At 33.8% G+C, this 18,219-nt stretch overlaps 20 non-coding genes across 20 annotated transcripts; all 20 read right to left on the bottom strand.

Annotated features, from left to right (window-relative positions):
• Positions 1-104: 104 nt before the first annotated feature.
• On the bottom strand, positions 105-176 carry TRNAP-UGG (transfer RNA proline (anticodon UGG)). Its single transcript has one exon. It is a non-coding gene; the product is annotated as a tRNA-Pro (tRNA).
• A 790-nt stretch (positions 177-966) lies between these two features.
• Positions 967-1,038, bottom strand: TRNAP-UGG (transfer RNA proline (anticodon UGG)). Its single transcript has one exon. It is a non-coding gene; the product is annotated as a tRNA-Pro (tRNA).
• A 794-nt stretch (positions 1,039-1,832) lies between these two features.
• On the bottom strand, positions 1,833-1,904 carry TRNAP-UGG (transfer RNA proline (anticodon UGG)). Its single transcript has one exon. It is a non-coding gene; the product is annotated as a tRNA-Pro (tRNA).
• A 788-nt stretch (positions 1,905-2,692) lies between these two features.
• TRNAP-UGG (transfer RNA proline (anticodon UGG)) lies at positions 2,693-2,765 on the bottom strand. Its single transcript has one exon. It is a non-coding gene; the product is annotated as a tRNA-Pro (tRNA).
• Positions 2,766-3,559: 794 nt separating this feature from the next.
• TRNAP-UGG (transfer RNA proline (anticodon UGG)) lies at positions 3,560-3,631 on the bottom strand. Its single transcript has one exon. It is a non-coding gene; the product is annotated as a tRNA-Pro (tRNA).
• A 794-nt stretch (positions 3,632-4,425) lies between these two features.
• On the bottom strand, positions 4,426-4,497 carry TRNAP-UGG (transfer RNA proline (anticodon UGG)). The gene has a single exon. It is a non-coding gene; the product is annotated as a tRNA-Pro (tRNA).
• A 794-nt stretch (positions 4,498-5,291) lies between these two features.
• TRNAP-UGG (transfer RNA proline (anticodon UGG)) lies at positions 5,292-5,363 on the bottom strand. The gene has a single exon. It is a non-coding gene; the product is annotated as a tRNA-Pro (tRNA).
• A 790-nt stretch (positions 5,364-6,153) lies between these two features.
• TRNAP-UGG (transfer RNA proline (anticodon UGG)) lies at positions 6,154-6,225 on the bottom strand. The gene has a single exon. It is a non-coding gene; the product is annotated as a tRNA-Pro (tRNA).
• A 788-nt stretch (positions 6,226-7,013) lies between these two features.
• TRNAP-UGG (transfer RNA proline (anticodon UGG)) lies at positions 7,014-7,086 on the bottom strand. Its single transcript has one exon. It is a non-coding gene; the product is annotated as a tRNA-Pro (tRNA).
• Positions 7,087-7,880: 794 nt separating this feature from the next.
• Positions 7,881-7,952, bottom strand: TRNAP-UGG (transfer RNA proline (anticodon UGG)). The gene has a single exon. It is a non-coding gene; the product is annotated as a tRNA-Pro (tRNA).
• Positions 7,953-8,746: 794 nt separating this feature from the next.
• Positions 8,747-8,818, bottom strand: TRNAP-UGG (transfer RNA proline (anticodon UGG)). Its single transcript has one exon. It is a non-coding gene; the product is annotated as a tRNA-Pro (tRNA).
• Positions 8,819-9,612: 794 nt separating this feature from the next.
• On the bottom strand, positions 9,613-9,684 carry TRNAP-UGG (transfer RNA proline (anticodon UGG)). The gene has a single exon. It is a non-coding gene; the product is annotated as a tRNA-Pro (tRNA).
• Positions 9,685-10,474: 790 nt separating this feature from the next.
• Positions 10,475-10,546, bottom strand: TRNAP-UGG (transfer RNA proline (anticodon UGG)). The gene has a single exon. It is a non-coding gene; the product is annotated as a tRNA-Pro (tRNA).
• Positions 10,547-11,340: 794 nt separating this feature from the next.
• On the bottom strand, positions 11,341-11,412 carry TRNAP-UGG (transfer RNA proline (anticodon UGG)). Its single transcript has one exon. It is a non-coding gene; the product is annotated as a tRNA-Pro (tRNA).
• Positions 11,413-12,202: 790 nt separating this feature from the next.
• On the bottom strand, positions 12,203-12,274 carry TRNAP-UGG (transfer RNA proline (anticodon UGG)). Its single transcript has one exon. It is a non-coding gene; the product is annotated as a tRNA-Pro (tRNA).
• Positions 12,275-13,068: 794 nt separating this feature from the next.
• TRNAP-UGG (transfer RNA proline (anticodon UGG)) lies at positions 13,069-13,140 on the bottom strand. Its single transcript has one exon. It is a non-coding gene; the product is annotated as a tRNA-Pro (tRNA).
• Positions 13,141-13,930: 790 nt separating this feature from the next.
• TRNAP-UGG (transfer RNA proline (anticodon UGG)) lies at positions 13,931-14,002 on the bottom strand. Its single transcript has one exon. It is a non-coding gene; the product is annotated as a tRNA-Pro (tRNA).
• A 794-nt stretch (positions 14,003-14,796) lies between these two features.
• Positions 14,797-14,868, bottom strand: TRNAP-UGG (transfer RNA proline (anticodon UGG)). Its single transcript has one exon. It is a non-coding gene; the product is annotated as a tRNA-Pro (tRNA).
• Positions 14,869-16,523: 1,655 nt separating this feature from the next.
• Positions 16,524-16,595, bottom strand: TRNAP-UGG (transfer RNA proline (anticodon UGG)). Its single transcript has one exon. It is a non-coding gene; the product is annotated as a tRNA-Pro (tRNA).
• Positions 16,596-17,389: 794 nt separating this feature from the next.
• Positions 17,390-17,461, bottom strand: TRNAP-UGG (transfer RNA proline (anticodon UGG)). Its single transcript has one exon. It is a non-coding gene; the product is annotated as a tRNA-Pro (tRNA).
• Between the last annotated feature and the right edge of the window lie 758 nt (positions 17,462-18,219).

Genomic DNA, 18,219 nt, shown 5'->3' with positions numbered 1-18,219 from the left:
AGTAATGAAATTGTAAGTAAACCTGTTTGTATACATTAGTGAGTATTTTAAAATGCTATTAAATACTATCAGATATTAAGGACTATAAAAGTACATGAAAACATGGGCTCGTCTGGGATTTGAACCCGGGACCTCTCGCACCCAAAGCGAGAATCATACCCCTAGACCAACGAGCCAACTGCGTAATGGCTTTTCATTCAGATTTTACCATTTTTAAAGTAAAACTCAAATTATTTAAGAAAAAATGCAAAAAGCTGGAGCAAACACACAATTTCATTTAAATGAAGATGTAACATTTTAAAAATAACAACTTAAAACAAAAAAATGTGTATGTAGTATTGCGAAAATAATAACTTAAGGTTACTTGTTATCCAAGTATGCATATTTAAAATGTGCAGTGCCAAGATTTAGAGGTTCTAATAAAGTTTGGACTTTTTTGATAATTGGAACCTAAGACTTGTCACATACTGTGTGCAACTCAAGCATGCAGACCCAGAAGAAAGACAAAATAAACACCTGCAATTTATTGTTGATCTTTTTGTTAGTCATAATGAGACTATTCTTTTAAGCCACTCAGGGTTACTTAGACAAAAGAAAGGTAAGAGAAAAACCTGTAATTTCATTTTGACAGTTTTTTGTTTGTCAAAATGAGACTTTTAAGCCACTCAAGGTTACTTAGACAAAATGGAATCTATAGTTTACCCAATATACCACCAAATGCTTGACATTTTACTAAGTATGCATAAGTATATACCTGTAAAAGATGGGATCATCCGGGATTTGTACCAGGGATCTCTCGCACCCTAAGCAAGAATTATACCCCTTGACCAACGAGCCCACTGTGCATGTCTTTTTAATGTATATTAATGAAATTGTAAGTAAACCTGTTTGTATACATTAGTGAGTATTTTAAAATGCTATTAAATACTATCAGATATTAAGGACTATAAAAGTACATGAAAACATAGGCTCGTCCGGGATTTGAACCCGAGACCTCTCGCACCCAAAGCGAGAATCATACCCCTAGACCAACGAGCCAACTGCGTAATGGCTTCTCATTCAGATTTTACCATTTTTAAAGTAAAACTCAAATTATTTAAGAAAAAATGCAAAAAGCTGGAGCAAACACACAATTTCATTTAAATGAAGATGTAACATTTTAAAAATAACATAACAACTTAAAACAAAAAAATGTGTATGTAGTATTGCGAAAATAATAACTTAAGGTTACTTGTTATCCAAGTATGCATATTTAAAATGTGCAGTGCCAAGATTTGGAGGTCCCAATAGAGTTTGGACTTTTTTGATAGTTGGACCAAAGACTTGTCACATACTGTGTGCAACTCAAGTATGCAGACCCAGAAGAAAGACAAAATAAACACCTGCAATTTATTGTTGATCTTTTTGTTAGTCATAATGAGACTATTCTTTTAAGCCACTCAGGGTTACTTAGACAAAAGAAAGGTAAGAGAAAAACCTGTAATTTCATTTTGACAGTTTTTTGTTTGTCAAAATGAGACTTTATAGCCACTCAAGGTTACTTAGACAAAATGGAATCTATAGTGTACCCAATATACCACCAAATGCTTGACATTTTACTAAGTTTGCATAAGTATATGCCTGTAAAAGATGGGCTCATCCGGGATTTGTACCAGGGATCTCTCGCACCCTAAGCAAGAATTATACCCCTTGACCAACGAGCCCACTGTGCATGTCTTTTTTATGTATAGTAATGAAATTGTAAGTAAACCTGTTTGTATACATTAGTGAGTATTTTAAAATGCTATTAAATACTATCAGATATTAAGGACTATAAAAGTACATGAAAACATGGGCTCGTCCGGGATTTGAACCCGGGACCTCCCACACCCAAAGCGAGAATCATACCCCTAGACCAACGAGCCAACTGCGTAATGGCTTTTCATTCAGATTTTACCATTTTTAAAGTAAAACTCAAATTATTTAAGAAAAAATGCAAAAAGCTGGAGCAAACACACAATTTCATTTAATGAAGATGTAACATTTTAAAAATAACAACTTAAAACAAAAAAATTTGTATGTAGTATTGCGAAAATAATAACTTAAGGTTACTTGTTATCCAAGTATGCATATTTAAAATGTGCAGTGCCAAGATTTAGAGGTCCCAATAAAGTTTGGACTTTTTTGATAATTAGAACCTAAGACTTGTCACATACTGTGTGCAACTCAAGCATGCAGACCCAGAAGAAAGACAAAATAAACACCTGCAATTTATTGTTGATCTTTTTGTTAGTCATAATGAGACTATTCTTTTAAGCCACTCAGGGTTACTTAGACAAAAGAAAGGTAAGAGAAAAACCTGTAATTTCATTTTGACAGTTTTTTGTTTGTCAAAATGAGACTTTTAAGCCACTCAAGGTTACTTAGACAAAATGGAATCTATAGTTTACCCAATATACCACCAAATGCTTGACATTTTACTAAGTATGCATAAGTTTATACCTGTAAAAGATGGGCTCATCCGGGATTTGTACCAGGGATCTCTCGCACCCTAAGCAAGAATTATACCCCTTGACCAACGATCCCACTGTGCATGTCTTTTTTATGTATATTAATGAAATTGTAAGTAAACCTGTTTGTATACATTAGTGAGTATTTTAAAATGCTATTAAATACTATCAGATATTAAGGACTATAAAAGTATATGAAACCATGGTCTCGTCCGGGATTTGAACCCGGGACCTCTCGCACCCAAAGCGAGAATCATACCCCTAGACCAACGAGCCAACTGCATAATAAACTCTCATTCAGATTTTACCATTTTTAAAGTAAAACTCAAATTATTTAAGAAAAAATGCAAAAAGCTGGAGCAAACACACAATTTCATTTAATGAAGATGTAACCTTTTAAAAATAACATAACAACTTAAAACAACAAAATGTGTATGTAGTATTGCGAAAATAATAACTTAAGGTTACTTGCTATCCAAGTATGCATATTTAAAATGTGCAGTGCCAAGATTTAGAGGTCCCAATAGAGTTTGGACTTTTTTGATAGTTGGAACCTAAGACTTGTCACATACTGTTTGCAACTCAAGCATGCAGACCCAGAAGAAAGACAAAATAAACACCTGCAATTTATTGTTGATCTTTTTGTTAGTCATAATGAGACTATTCTTTTAAGCCACTCAGGGTTACTTAGACAAAAGAAAGGTAAGAGAAAAACCTGTAATTTCATTTTGACAGTTTTTTGTTTGTCAAAATGAGACTTTATAGCCACTCAAGGTTACTTAGACAAAATGGAATCTATAGTGTACCCAATATACCACCAAATGCTTGACATTTTACTAAGTTTGCATAAGTATATGCCTGTAAAAGATGGGCTCATCCGGGATTTGTACCAGGGATCTCTCGCACCCTAAGCAAGAATTATACCCCTTGACCAACGAGCCCACTGTGCATGTCTTTTTTATGTATAGTAATGAAATTGTAAGTAAACCTGTTTGTATACATTAGTGAGTATTTTAAAATGCTATTAAATACTATCAGATATTAAGGACTATAAAAGTACATGAAAACATGGGCTCGTCTGGGATTTGAACCCGGGACCTCTCGCACCCAAAGCGAGAATCATACCCCTAGACCAACGAGCCAACTGCGTAATGGCTTTTCATTCAGATTTTACCATTTTTAAAGTAAAACTCAAATTATTTAAGAAAAAATGCAAAAAGCTGGAGCAAACACACAATTTCATTTAATGAAGATGTAACCTTTTAAAAATAACATAACAACTTAAAACAACAAAATGTGTATGTAGTATTGCGAAAATAATAACTTAAGGTTACTTGTTATCCAAGTATGCATATTTAAAATGTGCAGTGCCAAGATTTAGAGGTCCTAATAAAGTTTGGACTTTTTTGATAATTGGAACCTAAGACTTGTCACATACTGTGTGCAACTCAAGCATGCAGACCCAGAAGAAAGACAAAATAAACACCTGCAATTTATTGTTGATCTTTTTGTTAGTCATAATGAGACTATTCTTTTAAGCCACTCAGGGTTACTTAGACAAAAGAAAGGTAAGAGAAAAACCTGTAATTTCATTTTGACAGTTTTTTGTTTGTCAAAATGAGACTTTTAAGCCACTCAAGGTTACTTAGACAAAATGGAATCTATAGTTTACCCAATATACCACCAAATGCTTGACATTTTACTAAGTATGCATAAGTATATACCTGTAAAAGATGGGCTCATCCGGGATTTGTACCAGGGATCTCTCGCACCCTAAGCAAGAATTATACCCCTTGACCAACGAGCCCACTGTGCATGTCTTTTTTATGTATATTAATGAAATTGTAAGTAAACCTGTTTGTATACATTAGTGAGTATTTTAAAATGCTATTAAATACTATCAGATATTAAGGACTATAAAAGTACATGAAAACATAGGCTCGTCCGGGATTTGAACCCGAGACCTCTCGCACCCAAAGCGAGAATCATACCCCTAGACCAACGAGCCAACTGCGTAATGGCTTCTCATTCAGATTTTACCATTTTTAAAGTAAAACTCAAATTATTTAAGAAAAAATGCAAAAAGCTGGAGCAAACACACAATTTCATTTAAATGAAGATGTAACATTTTAAAAATAACATAACAACTTAAAACAAAAAAATGTGTATGTAGTATTGCGAAAATAATAACTTAAGGTTACTTGTTATCCAAGTATGCATATTTAAAATGTGCAGTGCCAAGATTTGGAGGTCCCAATAGAGTTTGGACTTTTTTGATAGTTGGACCAAAGACTTGTCACATACTGTGTGCAACTCAAGTATGCAGTCCCAGAAGAAAGACAAAATAAACACCTGCAATTTATTGTTGATCTTTTTGTTAGTCATAATGAGACTATTCTTTTAAGCCACTCAGGGTTACTTAGACAAAAGAAAGGTAAGAGAAAAACCTGTAATTTCATTTTGACAGTTTTTTGTTTGTCAAAATGAGACTTTTAAGCCACTCAAGGTACCTTAGACAAAATGGAATCTATAGTTTACCCAATATACCACCAAATGCTTGACATTTTACTAAGTATGCATAAGTATATACCTGTAAAAGATGGGCTCATCCGGGATTTGTACCAGGGATCTCTCGCACCCTAAGCAAGAATTATACCCCTTGACCAACGAGCCCACTGTGCATGTCTTTTTTATGTATAGTAATGAAATTGTAAGTAAACCTGTTTGTATACATTAGTGAGTATTTTAAAATGCTATTAAATACTATCAGATATTAAGGACTATAAAAGTACATGAAAACATGGGCTCGTCTGGGATTTGAACCCGGGACCTCTCGCACCCAAAGCGAGAATCATACCCCTAGACCAACGAGCCAACTGCATAATGGCTTTTCATTCAGATTTTACCATTTTTAAAGTAAAACTCAAATTATTTAAGAAAAAATGCAAAAAGCTGGAGCAAACACACAATTTCATTTAAATGAAGATGTAACATTTTAAAAATAACAACTTAAAACAAAAAAATGTGTATGTAGTATTGCGAAAATAATAACTTAAGGTTACTTGTTATCCAAGTATGCATATTTAAAATGTGCAGTGCCAAGATTTAGAGGTCCTAATAAAGTTTGGACTTTTTTGATAATTGGAACCTAAGACTTGTCACATACTGTGTGCAACTCAAGCATGCAGACCCAGAAGAAAGACAAAATAAACACCTGCAATTTATTGTTGATCTTTTTGTTAGTCATAATGAGACTATTCTTTTAAGCCACTCAGGGTTACTTAGACAAAAGAAAGGTAAGAGAAAAACCTGTAATTTCATTTTGACAGTTTTTTGTTTGTCAAAATGAGACTTTTAAGCCACTCAAGGTTACTTAGACAAAATGGAATCTATAGTTTACCCAATATACCACCAAATGCTTGACATTTTACTAAGTATGCATAAGTATATACCTGTAAAAGATGGGCTCATCCGGGATTTGTACCAGGGATCTCTAGCACCCTAAGCAAGAATTATACCCCTTGACCAACGAGCCCACTGTGCATGTCTTTTTTATGTATATTGATGAAATTGTAAGTAAACCTGTTTGTATACATTAGTGAGTATTTTAAAATGCTATTAAATACTATCAGATATTAAGGACTATAAAAGTACATGAAAACATGGGCTCGTCCGGGATTTGAACCCGGGACCTCCCACACCCAAAGCGAGAATCATACCCCTAGACCAACGAGCCAACTGCGTAATGGCTTTTCATTCAGATTTTACCATTTTTAAAGTAAAACTCAAATTATTTAAGAAAAAATGCAAAAAGCTGGAGCAAACACACAATTTCATTTAATGAAGATGTAACATTTTAAAAATAACAACTTAAAACAAAAAAATTTGTATGTAGTATTGCGAAAATAATAACTTAAGGTTACTTGTTATCCAAGTATGCATATTTAAAATGTGCAGTGCCAAGATTTAGAGGTCCCAATAAAGTTTGGACTTTTTTGATAATTAGAACCTAAGACTTGTCACATACTGTGTGCAACTCAAGCATGCAGACCCAGAAGAAAGACAAAATAAACACCTGCAATTTATTGTTGATCTTTTTGTTAGTCATAATGAGACTATTCTTTTAAGCCACTCAGGGTTACTTAGACAAAAGAAAGGTAAGAGAAAAACCTGTAATTTCATTTTGACAGTTTTTTGTTTGTCAAAATGAGACTTTTAAGCCACTCAAGGTTACTTAGACAAAATGGAATCTATAGTTTACCCAATATACCACCAAATGCTTGACATTTTACTAAGTATGCATAAGTTTATACCTGTAAAAGATGGGCTCATCCGGGATTTGTACCAGGGATCTCTCGCACCCTAAGCAAGAATTATACCCCTTGACCAACGATCCCACTGTGCATGTCTTTTTTATGTATATTAATGAAATTGTAAGTAAACCTGTTTGTATACATTAGTGAGTATTTTAAAATGCTATTAAATACTATCAGATATTAAGGACTATAAAAGTATATGAAACCATGGTCTCGTCCGGGATTTGAACCCGGGACCTCTCGCACCCAAAGCGAGAATCATACCCCTAGACCAACGAGCCAACTGCATAATAAACTCTCATTCAGATTTTACCATTTTTAAAGTAAAACTCAAATTATTTAAGAAAAAATGCAAAAAGCTGGAGCAAACACACAATTTCATTTAATGAAGATGTAACCTTTTAAAAATAACATAACAACTTAAAACAACAAAATGTGTATGTAGTATTGCGAAAATAATAACTTAAGGTTACTTGCTATCCAAGTATGCATATTTAAAATGTGCAGTGCCAAGATTTAGAGGTCCCAATAGAGTTTGGACTTTTTTGATAGTTGGAACCTAAGACTTGTCACATACTGTTTGCAACTCAAGCATGCAGACCCAGAAGAAAGACAAAATAAACACCTGCAATTTATTGTTGATCTTTTTGTTAGTCATAATGAGACTATTCTTTTAAGCCACTCAGGGTTACTTAGACAAAAGAAAGGTAAGAGAAAAACCTGTAATTTCATTTTGACAGTTTTTTGTTTGTCAAAATGAGACTTTATAGCCACTCAAGGTTACTTAGACAAAATGGAATCTATAGTGTACCCAATATACCACCAAATGCTTGACATTTTACTAAGTTTGCATAAGTATATGCCTGTAAAAGATGGGCTCATCCGGGATTTGTACCAGGGATCTCTCGCACCCTAAGCAAGAATTATACCCCTTGACCAACGAGCCCACTGTGCATGTCTTTTTTATGTATAGTAATGAAATTGTAAGTAAACCTGTTTGTATACATTAGTGAGTATTTTAAAATGCTATTAAATACTATCAGATATTAAGGACTATAAAAGTACATGAAAACATGGGCTCGTCTGGGATTTGAACCCGGGACCTCTCGCACCCAAAGCGAGAATCATACCCCTAGACCAACGAGCCAACTGCGTAATGGCTTTTCATTCAGATTTTACCATTTTTAAAGTAAAACTCAAATTATTTAAGAAAAAATGCAAAAAGCTGGAGCAAACACACAATTTCATTTAATGAAGATGTAACCTTTTAAAAATAACATAACAACTTAAAACAACAAAATGTGTATGTAGTATTGCGAAAATAATAACTTAAGGTTACTTGTTATCCAAGTATGCATATTTAAAATGTGCAGTGCCAAGATTTAGAGGTCCTAATAAAGTTTGGACTTTTTTGATAATTGGAACCTAAGACTTGTCACATACTGTGTGCAACTCAAGCATGCAGACCCAGAAGAAAGACAAAATAAACACCTGCAATTTATTGTTGATCTTTTTGTTAGTCATAATGAGACTATTCTTTTAAGCCACTCAGGGTTACTTAGACAAAAGAAAGGTAAGAGAAAAACCTGTAATTTCATTTTGACAGTTTTTTGTTTGTCAAAATGAGACTTTTAAGCCACTCAAGGTTACTTAGACAAAATGGAATCTATAGTTTACCCAATATACCACCAAATGCTTGACATTTTACTAAGTATGCATAAGTATATACCTGTAAAAGATGGGCTCATCCGGGATTTGTACCAGGGATCTCTCGCACCCTAAGCAAGAATTATACCCCTTGACCAACGAGCCCACTGTGCATGTCTTTTTTATGTATATTAATGAAATTGTAAGTAAACCTGTTTGTATACATTAGTGAGTATTTTAAAATGCTATTAAATACTATCAGATATTAAGGACTATAAAAGTACATGAAAACATAGGCTCGTCCGGGATTTGAACCCGAGACCTCTCGCACCCAAAGCGAGAATCATACCCCTAGACCAACGAGCCAACTGCGTAATGGCTTCTCATTCAGATTTTACCATTTTTAAAGTAAAACTCAAATTATTTAAGAAAAAATGCAAAAAGCTGGAGCAAACACACAATTTCATTTAAATGAAGATGTAACATTTTAAAAATAACATAACAACTTAAAACAAAAAAATGTGTATGTAGTATTGCGAAAATAATAACTTAAGGTTACTTGTTATCCAAGTATGCATATTTAAAATGTGCAGTGCCAAGATTTGGAGGTCCCAATAGAGTTTGGACTTTTTTGATAGTTGGACCAAAGACTTGTCACATACTGTGTGCAACTCAAGTATGCAGTCCCAGAAGAAAGACAAAATAAACACCTGCAATTTATTGTTGATCTTTTTGTTAGTCATAATGAGACTATTCTTTTAAGCCACTCAGGGTTACTTAGACAAAAGAAAGGTAAGAGAAAAACCTGTAATTTCATTTTGACAGTTTTTTGTTTGTCAAAATGAGACTTTTAAGCCACTCAAGGTACCTTAGACAAAATGGAATCTATAGTTTACCCAATATACCACCAAATGCTTGACATTTTACTAAGTATGCATAAGTATATACCTGTAAAAGATGGGCTCATCCGGGATTTGTACCAGGGATCTCTCGCACCCTAAGCAAGAATTATACCCCTTGACCAACGAGCCCACTGTGCATGTCTTTTTTATGTATAGTAATGAAATTGTAAGTAAACCTGTTTGTATACATTAGTGAGTATTTTAAAATGCTATTAAATACTATCAGATATTAAGGACTATAAAAGTACATGAAAACATGGGCTCGTCTGGGATTTGAACCCGGGACCTCTCGCACCCAAAGCGAGAATCATACCCCTAGACCAACGAGCCAACTGCATAATGGCTTTTCATTCAGATTTTACCATTTTTAAAGTAAAACTCAAATTATTTAAGAAAAAATGCAAAAAGCTGGAGCAAACACACAATTTCATTTAAATGAAGATGTAACATTTTAAAAATAACAACTTAAAACAAAAAAATGTGTATGTAGTATTGCGAAAATAATAACTTAAGGTTACTTGTTATCCAAGTATGCATATTTAAAATGTGCAGTGCCAAGATTTAGAGGTCCTAATAAAGTTTGGACTTTTTTGATAATTGGAACCTAAGACTTGTCACATACTGTGTGCAACTCAAGCATGCAGACCCAGAAGAAAGACAAAATAAACACCTGCAATTTATTGTTGATCTTTTTGTTAGTCATAATGAGACTATTCTTTTAAGCCACTCAGGGTTACTTAGACAAAAGAAAGGTAAGAGAAAAACCTGTAATTTCATTTTGACAGTTTTTTGTTTGTCAAAATGAGACTTTTAAGCCACTCAAGGTTACTTAGACAAAATGGAATCTATAGTTTACCCAATATACCACCAAATGCTTGACATTTTACTAAGTATGCATAAGTATATACCTGTAAAAGATGGGCTCATCCGGGATTTGTACCAGGGATCTCTAGCACCCTAAGCAAGAATTATACCCCTTGACCAACGAGCCCACTGTGCATGTCTTTTTTATGTATATTGATGAAATTGTAAGTAAACCTGTTTGTATACATTAGTGAGTATTTTAAAATGCTATTAAATACTATCAGATATTAAGGACTATAAAAGTACATGAAAGCATAGGCTCGTCCGGGATTTGAACCCGAGACCTCTCGCACCCAAAGCGAGAATCATACCCCTAGACCAACGAGCCAACTGCGTAATGGCTTCTCATTCAGATTTTACCATTTTTAAAGTAAAACTCAAATTATTTAAGAAAAAATGCAAAAAGCTGGAGCAAACACACAATTTCATTTAAATGAAGATGTAACATTTTAAAAATAACATAACAACTTAAAACAAAAAAATGTGTATGTAGTATTGCGAAAATAATAACTTAAGGTTACTTGTTATCCAAGTATGCATATTTAAAATGTGCAGTGCCAAGATTTGGAGGTCCCAATAGAGTTTGGACTTTTTTGATAGTTGGACCAAAGACTTGTCACATACTGTGTGCAACTCAAGTATGCAGACCCAGAAGAAAGACAAAATAAACACCTGCAATTTATTGTTGATCTTTTTGTTAGTCATAATGAGACTATTCTTTTAAGCCACTCAGGGTTACTTAGACAAAAGAAAGGTAAGAGAAAAACCTGTAATTTCATTTTGACAGTTTTTTGTTTGTCAAAATGAGACTTTATAGCCACTCAAGGTTACTTAGACAAAATGGAATCTATAGTGTACCCAATATACCACCAAATGCTTGACATTTTACTAAGTTTGCATAAGTATATGCCTGTAAAAGATGGGCTCATCCGGGATTTGTACCAGGGATCTCTCGCACCCTAAGCAAGAATTATACCCCTTGACCAACGAGCCCACTGTGCATGTCTTTTTTATGTATAGTAATGAAATTGTAAGTAAACGTGTTTGTATACATTAGTGAGTATTTTAAAATGCTATTAAATACTATCAGATATTAAGGACTATAAAAGTACATGAAAACATGGGCTCGTCTGGGATTTGAACCCGGGACCTCTCGCACCCAAAGCGAGAATCATACCCCTAGACCAACGAGCCAACTGCGTAATGGCTTTTCATTCAGATTTTACCATTTTTAAAGTAAAACTCAAATTATTTAAGAAAAAATGCAAAAAGCTGGAGCAAACACACAATTTCATTTAAATGAAGATGTAACATTTTAAAAATAACAACTTAAAACAAAAAAATGTGTATGTAGTATTGCGAAAATAATAACTTAAGGTTACTTGTTATCCAAGTATGCATATTTAAAATGTGCAGTGCCAAGATTTAGAGGTCCCAATAAAGTTTGGACTTTTTTGATAATTAGAACCTAAGACTTGTCACATACTGTGTGCAACTCAAGCATGCAGACCCAGAAGAAAGACAAAATAAACACCTGCAATTTATTGTTGATCTTTTTGTTAGTCATAATGAGACTATTCTTTTAAGCCACTCAGGGTTACTTAGACAAAAGAAAGGTAAGAGAAAAACCTGTAATTTCATTTTGACAGTTTTTTGTTTGTCAAAATGAGACTTTTAAGCCACTCAAGGTTACTTAGACAAAATGGAATCTATAGTTTACCCAATATACCACCAAATGCTTGACATTTTACTAAGTATGCATAAGTATATACCTGTAAAAGATGGGCTCATCCGGGATTTGTACCAGGGATCTCTCGCACCCTAAGCAAGAATTATACCCCTTGACCAACGAGCCCACTGTGCATGTCTTTTTTATGTATATTAATGAAATTGTAAGTAAACCTGTTTGTATACATTAGTGAGTATTTTAAAATGCTATTAAATACTATCAGATATTAAGGACTATAAAAGTACATGAAAACATAGGCTCGTCCGGGATTTGAACCCGAGACCTCTCGCACCCAAAGCGAGAATCATACCCCTAGACCAACGAGCCAACTGCGTAATGGCTTCTCATTCAGATTTTACCATTTTTAAAGTAAAACTCAAATTATTTAAGAAAAAATGCAAAAAGCTGGAGCAAACACACAATTTCATTTAAATGAAGATGTAACATTTTAAAAATAACATAACAACTTAAAACAAAAAAATGTGTATGTAGTATTGCGAAAATAATAACTTAAGGTTACTTGTTATCCAAGTATGCATATTTAAAATGTGCAGTGCCAAGATTTGGAGGTCCCAATAGAGTTTGGACTTTTTTGATAGTTGGACCAAAGACTTGTCACATACTGTGTGCAACTCAAGTATGCAGACCCAGAAGAAAGACAAAATAAACACCTGCAATTTATTGTTGATCTTTTTGTTAGTCATAATGAGACTATTCTTTTAAGCCACTCAGGGTTACTTAGACAAAAGAAAGGTAAGAGAAAAACCTGTAATTTCATTTTGACAGTTTTTTGTTTGTCAAAATGAGACTTTTAAGCCACTCAAGGTACCTTAGACAAAATGGAATCTATAGTTTACCCAATATACCACCAAATGCTTGACATTTTACTAAGTATGCATAAGTATATACCTGTAAAAGATGGGCTCATCCGGGATTTGTACCAGGGATCTCTCGCACCCTAAGCAAGAATTATACCCCTTGACCAACGAGCCCACTGTGCATGTCTTTTTTATGTATAGTAATGAAATTGTAAGTAAACCTGTTTGTATACATTAGTGAGTATTTTAAAATGCTATTAAATACTATCAGATATTAAGGACTATAAAAGTACATGAAAACATGGGCTCGTCTGGGATTTGAACCCGGGACCTCTCGCACCCAAAGCGAGAATCATACCCCTAGACCAACGAGCCAACTGCGTAATGGCTTTTCATTCAGATTTTACCATTTTTAAAGTAAAACTCAAATTATTTAAGAAAAAATGCAAAAAGCTGGAGCAAACACACAATTTCATTTAAATGAAGATGTAACATTTTAAAAATAACAACTTAAAACAAAAAAATGTGTATGTAGTATTGCGAAAATAATAACTTAAGGTTACTTGTTATCCAAGTATGCATATTTAAAATGTGCAGTGCCAAGATTTAGAGGTCCTAATAAAGTTTGGACTTTTTTGATAATTGGAACCTAAGACTTGTCACATACTGTGTGCAACTCAAGCATGCAGACCCAGAAGAAAGACAAAATAAACACCTGCAATTTATTGTTGATCTTTTTGTTAGTCATAATGAGACTATTCTTTTAAGCCACTCAGGGTTACTTAGACAAAAGAAAGGTAAGAGAAAAACCTGTAATTTCATTTTGACAGTTTTTTGTTTGTCAAAATGAGACTTTTAAGCCACTCAAGGTTACTTAGACAAAATGGAATCTATAGTTTACCCAATATACCACCAAATGCTTGACATTTTACTAAGTATGCATAAGTATATACCTGTAAAAGATGGGCTCATCCGGGATTTGTACCAGGGATCTCTCGCACCCTAAGCAAGAATTATACCCCTTGACCAACGAGCCCACTGTGCATGTCTTTTTTATGTATATTAATGAAATTGTAAGTAAACCTGTTTGTATACATTAGTGAGTATTTTAAAATGCTATTAAATACTATCAGATATTAAGGACTATAAAAGTACATGAAAACATAGGCTCGTCCGGGATTTGAACCCGAGACCTCTCGCACCCAAAGCGAGAATCATACCCCTAGACCAACGAGCCAACTGCGTAATGGCTTCTCATTCAGATTTTACCATTTTTAAAGTAAAACTCAAATTATTTAAGAAAAAATGCAAAAAGCTGGAGCAAACACACAATTTCATTTAAATGAAGATGTAACATTTTAAAAATAACATAACAACTTAAAACAAAAAAATGTGTATGTAGTATTGCGAAAATAATAACTTAAGGTTACTTGTTATCCAAGTATGCATATTTAAAATGTGCAGTGCCAAGATTTGGAGGTCCCAATAGAGTTTGGACTTTTTTGATAGTTGGACCAAAGACTTGTCACATACTGTGTGCAACTCAAGTATGCAGACCCAGAAGAAAGACAAAATAAACACCTGCAATTTATTGTTGATCTTTTTGTTAGTCATAATGAGACTATTCTTTTAAGCCACTCAGGGTTACTTAGACAAAAGAAAGGTAAGAGAAAAACCTGTAATTTCATTTTGACAGTTTTTTGTTTGTCAAAATGAGACTTTTAAGCCACTCAAGGTACCTTAGACAAAATGGAATCTATAGTTTACCCAATATACCACCAAATGCTTGACATTTTACTAAGTATGCATAAGTATATACCTGTAAAAGATGGGCTCATCCGGGATTTGTACCAGGGATCTCTCGCACCCTAAGCAAGAATTATACCCCTTGACCAACGAGCCCACTGTGCATGTCTTTTTTATGTATAGTAATGAAATTGTAAGTAAACCTGTTTGTATACATTAGTGAGTATTTTAAAATGCTATTAAATACTATCAGATATTAAGGACTATAAAAGTACATGAAAACATGGGCTCGTCCGGGATTTGAACCCGGGACCTCCCACACCCAAAGCGAGAATCATACCCCTAGACCAACGAGCCAACTGCGTAATGGCTTTTCATTCAGATTTTACCATTTTTAAAGTAAAACTCAAATTATTTAAGAAAAAATGCAAAAAGCTGGAGCAAACACACAATTTCATTTAATGAAGATGTAACATTTTAAAAATAAAAACTTAAAACAAAAAAATGTGTATGTAGTATTGCGAAAATAATAACTTAAGGTTACTTGTTATCCAAGTATGCATATTTAAAATGTGCAGTGCCAAGATTTAGAGGTCCCAATAAAGTTTGGACTTTTTTGATAATTAGAACCTAAGACTTGTCACATACTGTGTGCAACTCAAGCATGCAGACCCAGAAGAAAGACAAAATAAACACCTGCAATTTATTGTTGATCTTTTTGTTAGTCATAATGAGACTATTCTTTTAAGCCATTCAGGGTTACTTAGACAAAAGAAAGGTAAGAGAAAAACCTGTAATTTCATTTTGACAGTTTTTTGTTTGTCAAAATGAGACTTTTAAGCCACTCAAGGTTACTTAGACAAAATGGAATCTATAGTTTACCCAATATACCACCAAATGCTTGACATTTTACTAAGTATGCATAAGTTTATACCTGTAAAAGATGGGCTCATCCGGGATTTGTACCAGGGATCTCTCGCACCCTAAGCAAGAATTATACCCCTTGACCAACGATCCCACTGTGCATGTCTTTTTTATGTATATTAATGAAATTGTAAGTAAACCTGTTTGTATACATTAGTGAGTATTTTAAAATGCTATTAAATACTATCAGATATTAAGGACTATAAAAGTATATGAAACCATGGGCTCGTCTGGGATTTGAACCCGGGTCCCCTCTCACCCAAAGCGAGAATCATACCCCTAGACCAACGAGCCAACTGCATAATAAACTCTCATTCAGATTTTACCATTTTTAAAGTAAAACTCAAATTATTTAAGAAAAAATGCAAAAAGCTGGAGCAAACACACAATTTCATTTAATGAAGATGTAACGTTTTAAAAATAACATAACAACTTAAAACAACAAAATGTGTATGTAGTATTGCGAAAATAATAACTTAAGGTTACTTGCTATCCAAGTATGCATATTTAAAATGTGCAGTGCCAAGATTTAGAGGTCCCAATAGAGTTTGGACTTTTTTGATAGTTGGAACCTAAGACTTGTCACATACTGTGTGCAACTCAAGCATGCAGACCCAGAAGAAAGACAAAATAAACACCTGCAATTTATTGTTGATCTTTTTGTTAGTCATAATGAGACTATTCTTTTAAGCCACTCAGGGTTACTTAGACAAAAGAAAGGTAAGAGAAAAACCTGTAATTTCATTTTGACAGTTTTTTGTTTGTCAAAATGAGACTTTATAGCCACTCAAGGTTACTTAGACAAAATGGAATCTATAGTGTACCCAATATACCACCAAATGCTTGACATTTTATTAAGTTTGCATAAGTATATGCCTGTAAAAGATGGGCTCATCCGGGATTTGTACCAGGGATCTCTCGCACCCTAAGCAAGAATTATACCCCTTGACCAACGAGCCCACTGTGCATGTCTTTTTTATGTATAGTAATGAAATTGTAAGTAAACCTGTTTGTATACATTAGTGAGTATTTTAAAATGCTATTAAATACTATCAGATATTAAGGACTATAAAAGTATATGAAACCATGGGCTCGTCCGGGATTTGAACCCGGGACCTCTCGCACCCAAAGCGAGAATCATACCCCTAGACCAACGAGCCAACTGCATAATAAACTCTCATTCAGATTTTACCATTTTTAAAGTAAAACTCAAATTATTTAAGAAAAAATGCAAAAAGCTGGAGCAAACACACAATTTCATTTAATGAAGATGTAACCTTTTAAAAATAACATAACAACTTAAAACAACAAAATGTGTATGTAGTATTGCGAAAATAATAACTTAAGGTTACTTGCTATCCAAGTATGCATATTTAAAATGTGCAGTGCCAAGATTTAGAGGTCCCAATAGAGTTTGGACTTTTTTGATAGTTGGAACCTAAGACTTGTCACATACTGTGTGCAACTCAAGCATGCAGACCCAGAAGAAAGACAAAATAAACACCTGCAATTTATTGTTGATCTTTTTGTTAGTCATAATGAGACTATTCTTTTAAGCCACTCAGGGTTACTTAGACAAAAGAAAGGTAAGAGAAAAACCTGTAATTTCATTTTGACAGTTTTTTGTTTGTCAAAATGAGACTTTATAGCCACTCAAGGTTACTTAGACAAAATGGAATCTATAGTTTACCCAATATACCACCAAATGCTTGACATTTTATTAAGTTTGCATAAGTATATGCCTGTAAAAGATGGGCTCATCCGGGATTTGTACCAGGGATCTCTCGCACCCTAAGCAAGAATTATACCCCTTGACCAACGAGCCCACTGTGCATGTCTTTTTTATGTATAGTAATGAAATTGTAAGTAAACCTGTTTGTATACATTAGTGAGTATTTTAAAATGCTATTAAATACTATCAGATATTAAGGACTATAAAAGTACATGAAAACATGGGCCCGTCTGGGATTTGAACCCGGGACCTCTCGCACCCAAAGCGAGAATCATACCCCTAGACCAACGAGCCAACTGCGTAATGGCTTTTCAATCAGATTTTACCATTTTTAAAGTAAAACTCAAATTATTTAAGAAAAAATGCAAAAAGCTGGAGCAAACACACAATTTCATTTAAATGAAGATGTAACATTTTAAAAATAACAACTTAAAACAAAAAAATGTGTATGTAGTATTGCGAAAATAATAACTTAAGGTTACTTGTTATCCAAGTATGCATATTTAAAATGTGCAGTGCCAAGATTTAGAGGTCCTAATAAAGTTTGGACTTTTTTGATAATTGGAACCTAAGACTTGTCACATACTGTGTGCAACTCAAGCATGCAGACCCAGAAGAAAGACAAAATAAACACCTGCAATTTATTGTTGATCTTTTTGTTAGTCATAATGAGACTATTCTTTTAAGCCACTCAGGGTTACTTAGACAAAAGAAAGGTAAGAGAAAAACCTGTAATTTCATTTTGACAGTTTTTTGTTTGTCAAAATGAGACTTTTAAGCCACTCAAGGTTACTTAGACAAAATGGAATCTATAGTTTACCCAATATACCACCAAATGCTTGACATTTTACTAAGTATGCATAAGTATATACCTGTAAAAGATGGGCTCATCCGGGATTTGTACCAGGGATCTCTCGCACCCTAAGCAAGAATTATACCCCTTGACCAACGAGCCCACTGTGCATGTCTTTTTTATGTATATTAATGAAATTGTAAGTAAACCTGTTTGTATACATTAGTGAGTATTTTAAAATGCTATTAAATACTATCAG

The sequence above is a fragment of the Pseudophryne corroboree genome, chromosome 3 (assembly GCF_028390025.1).
Source record: "Pseudophryne corroboree isolate aPseCor3 chromosome 3, aPseCor3.hap2, whole genome shotgun sequence".
In the NCBI taxonomy this organism is placed as follows: Eukaryota; Metazoa; Chordata; class Amphibia; order Anura; family Myobatrachidae; genus Pseudophryne; species Pseudophryne corroboree.
The sequence above is the reverse complement of the archived record's forward strand: the minus strand, read 5'-3'. Positions and strand labels throughout refer to the sequence as shown.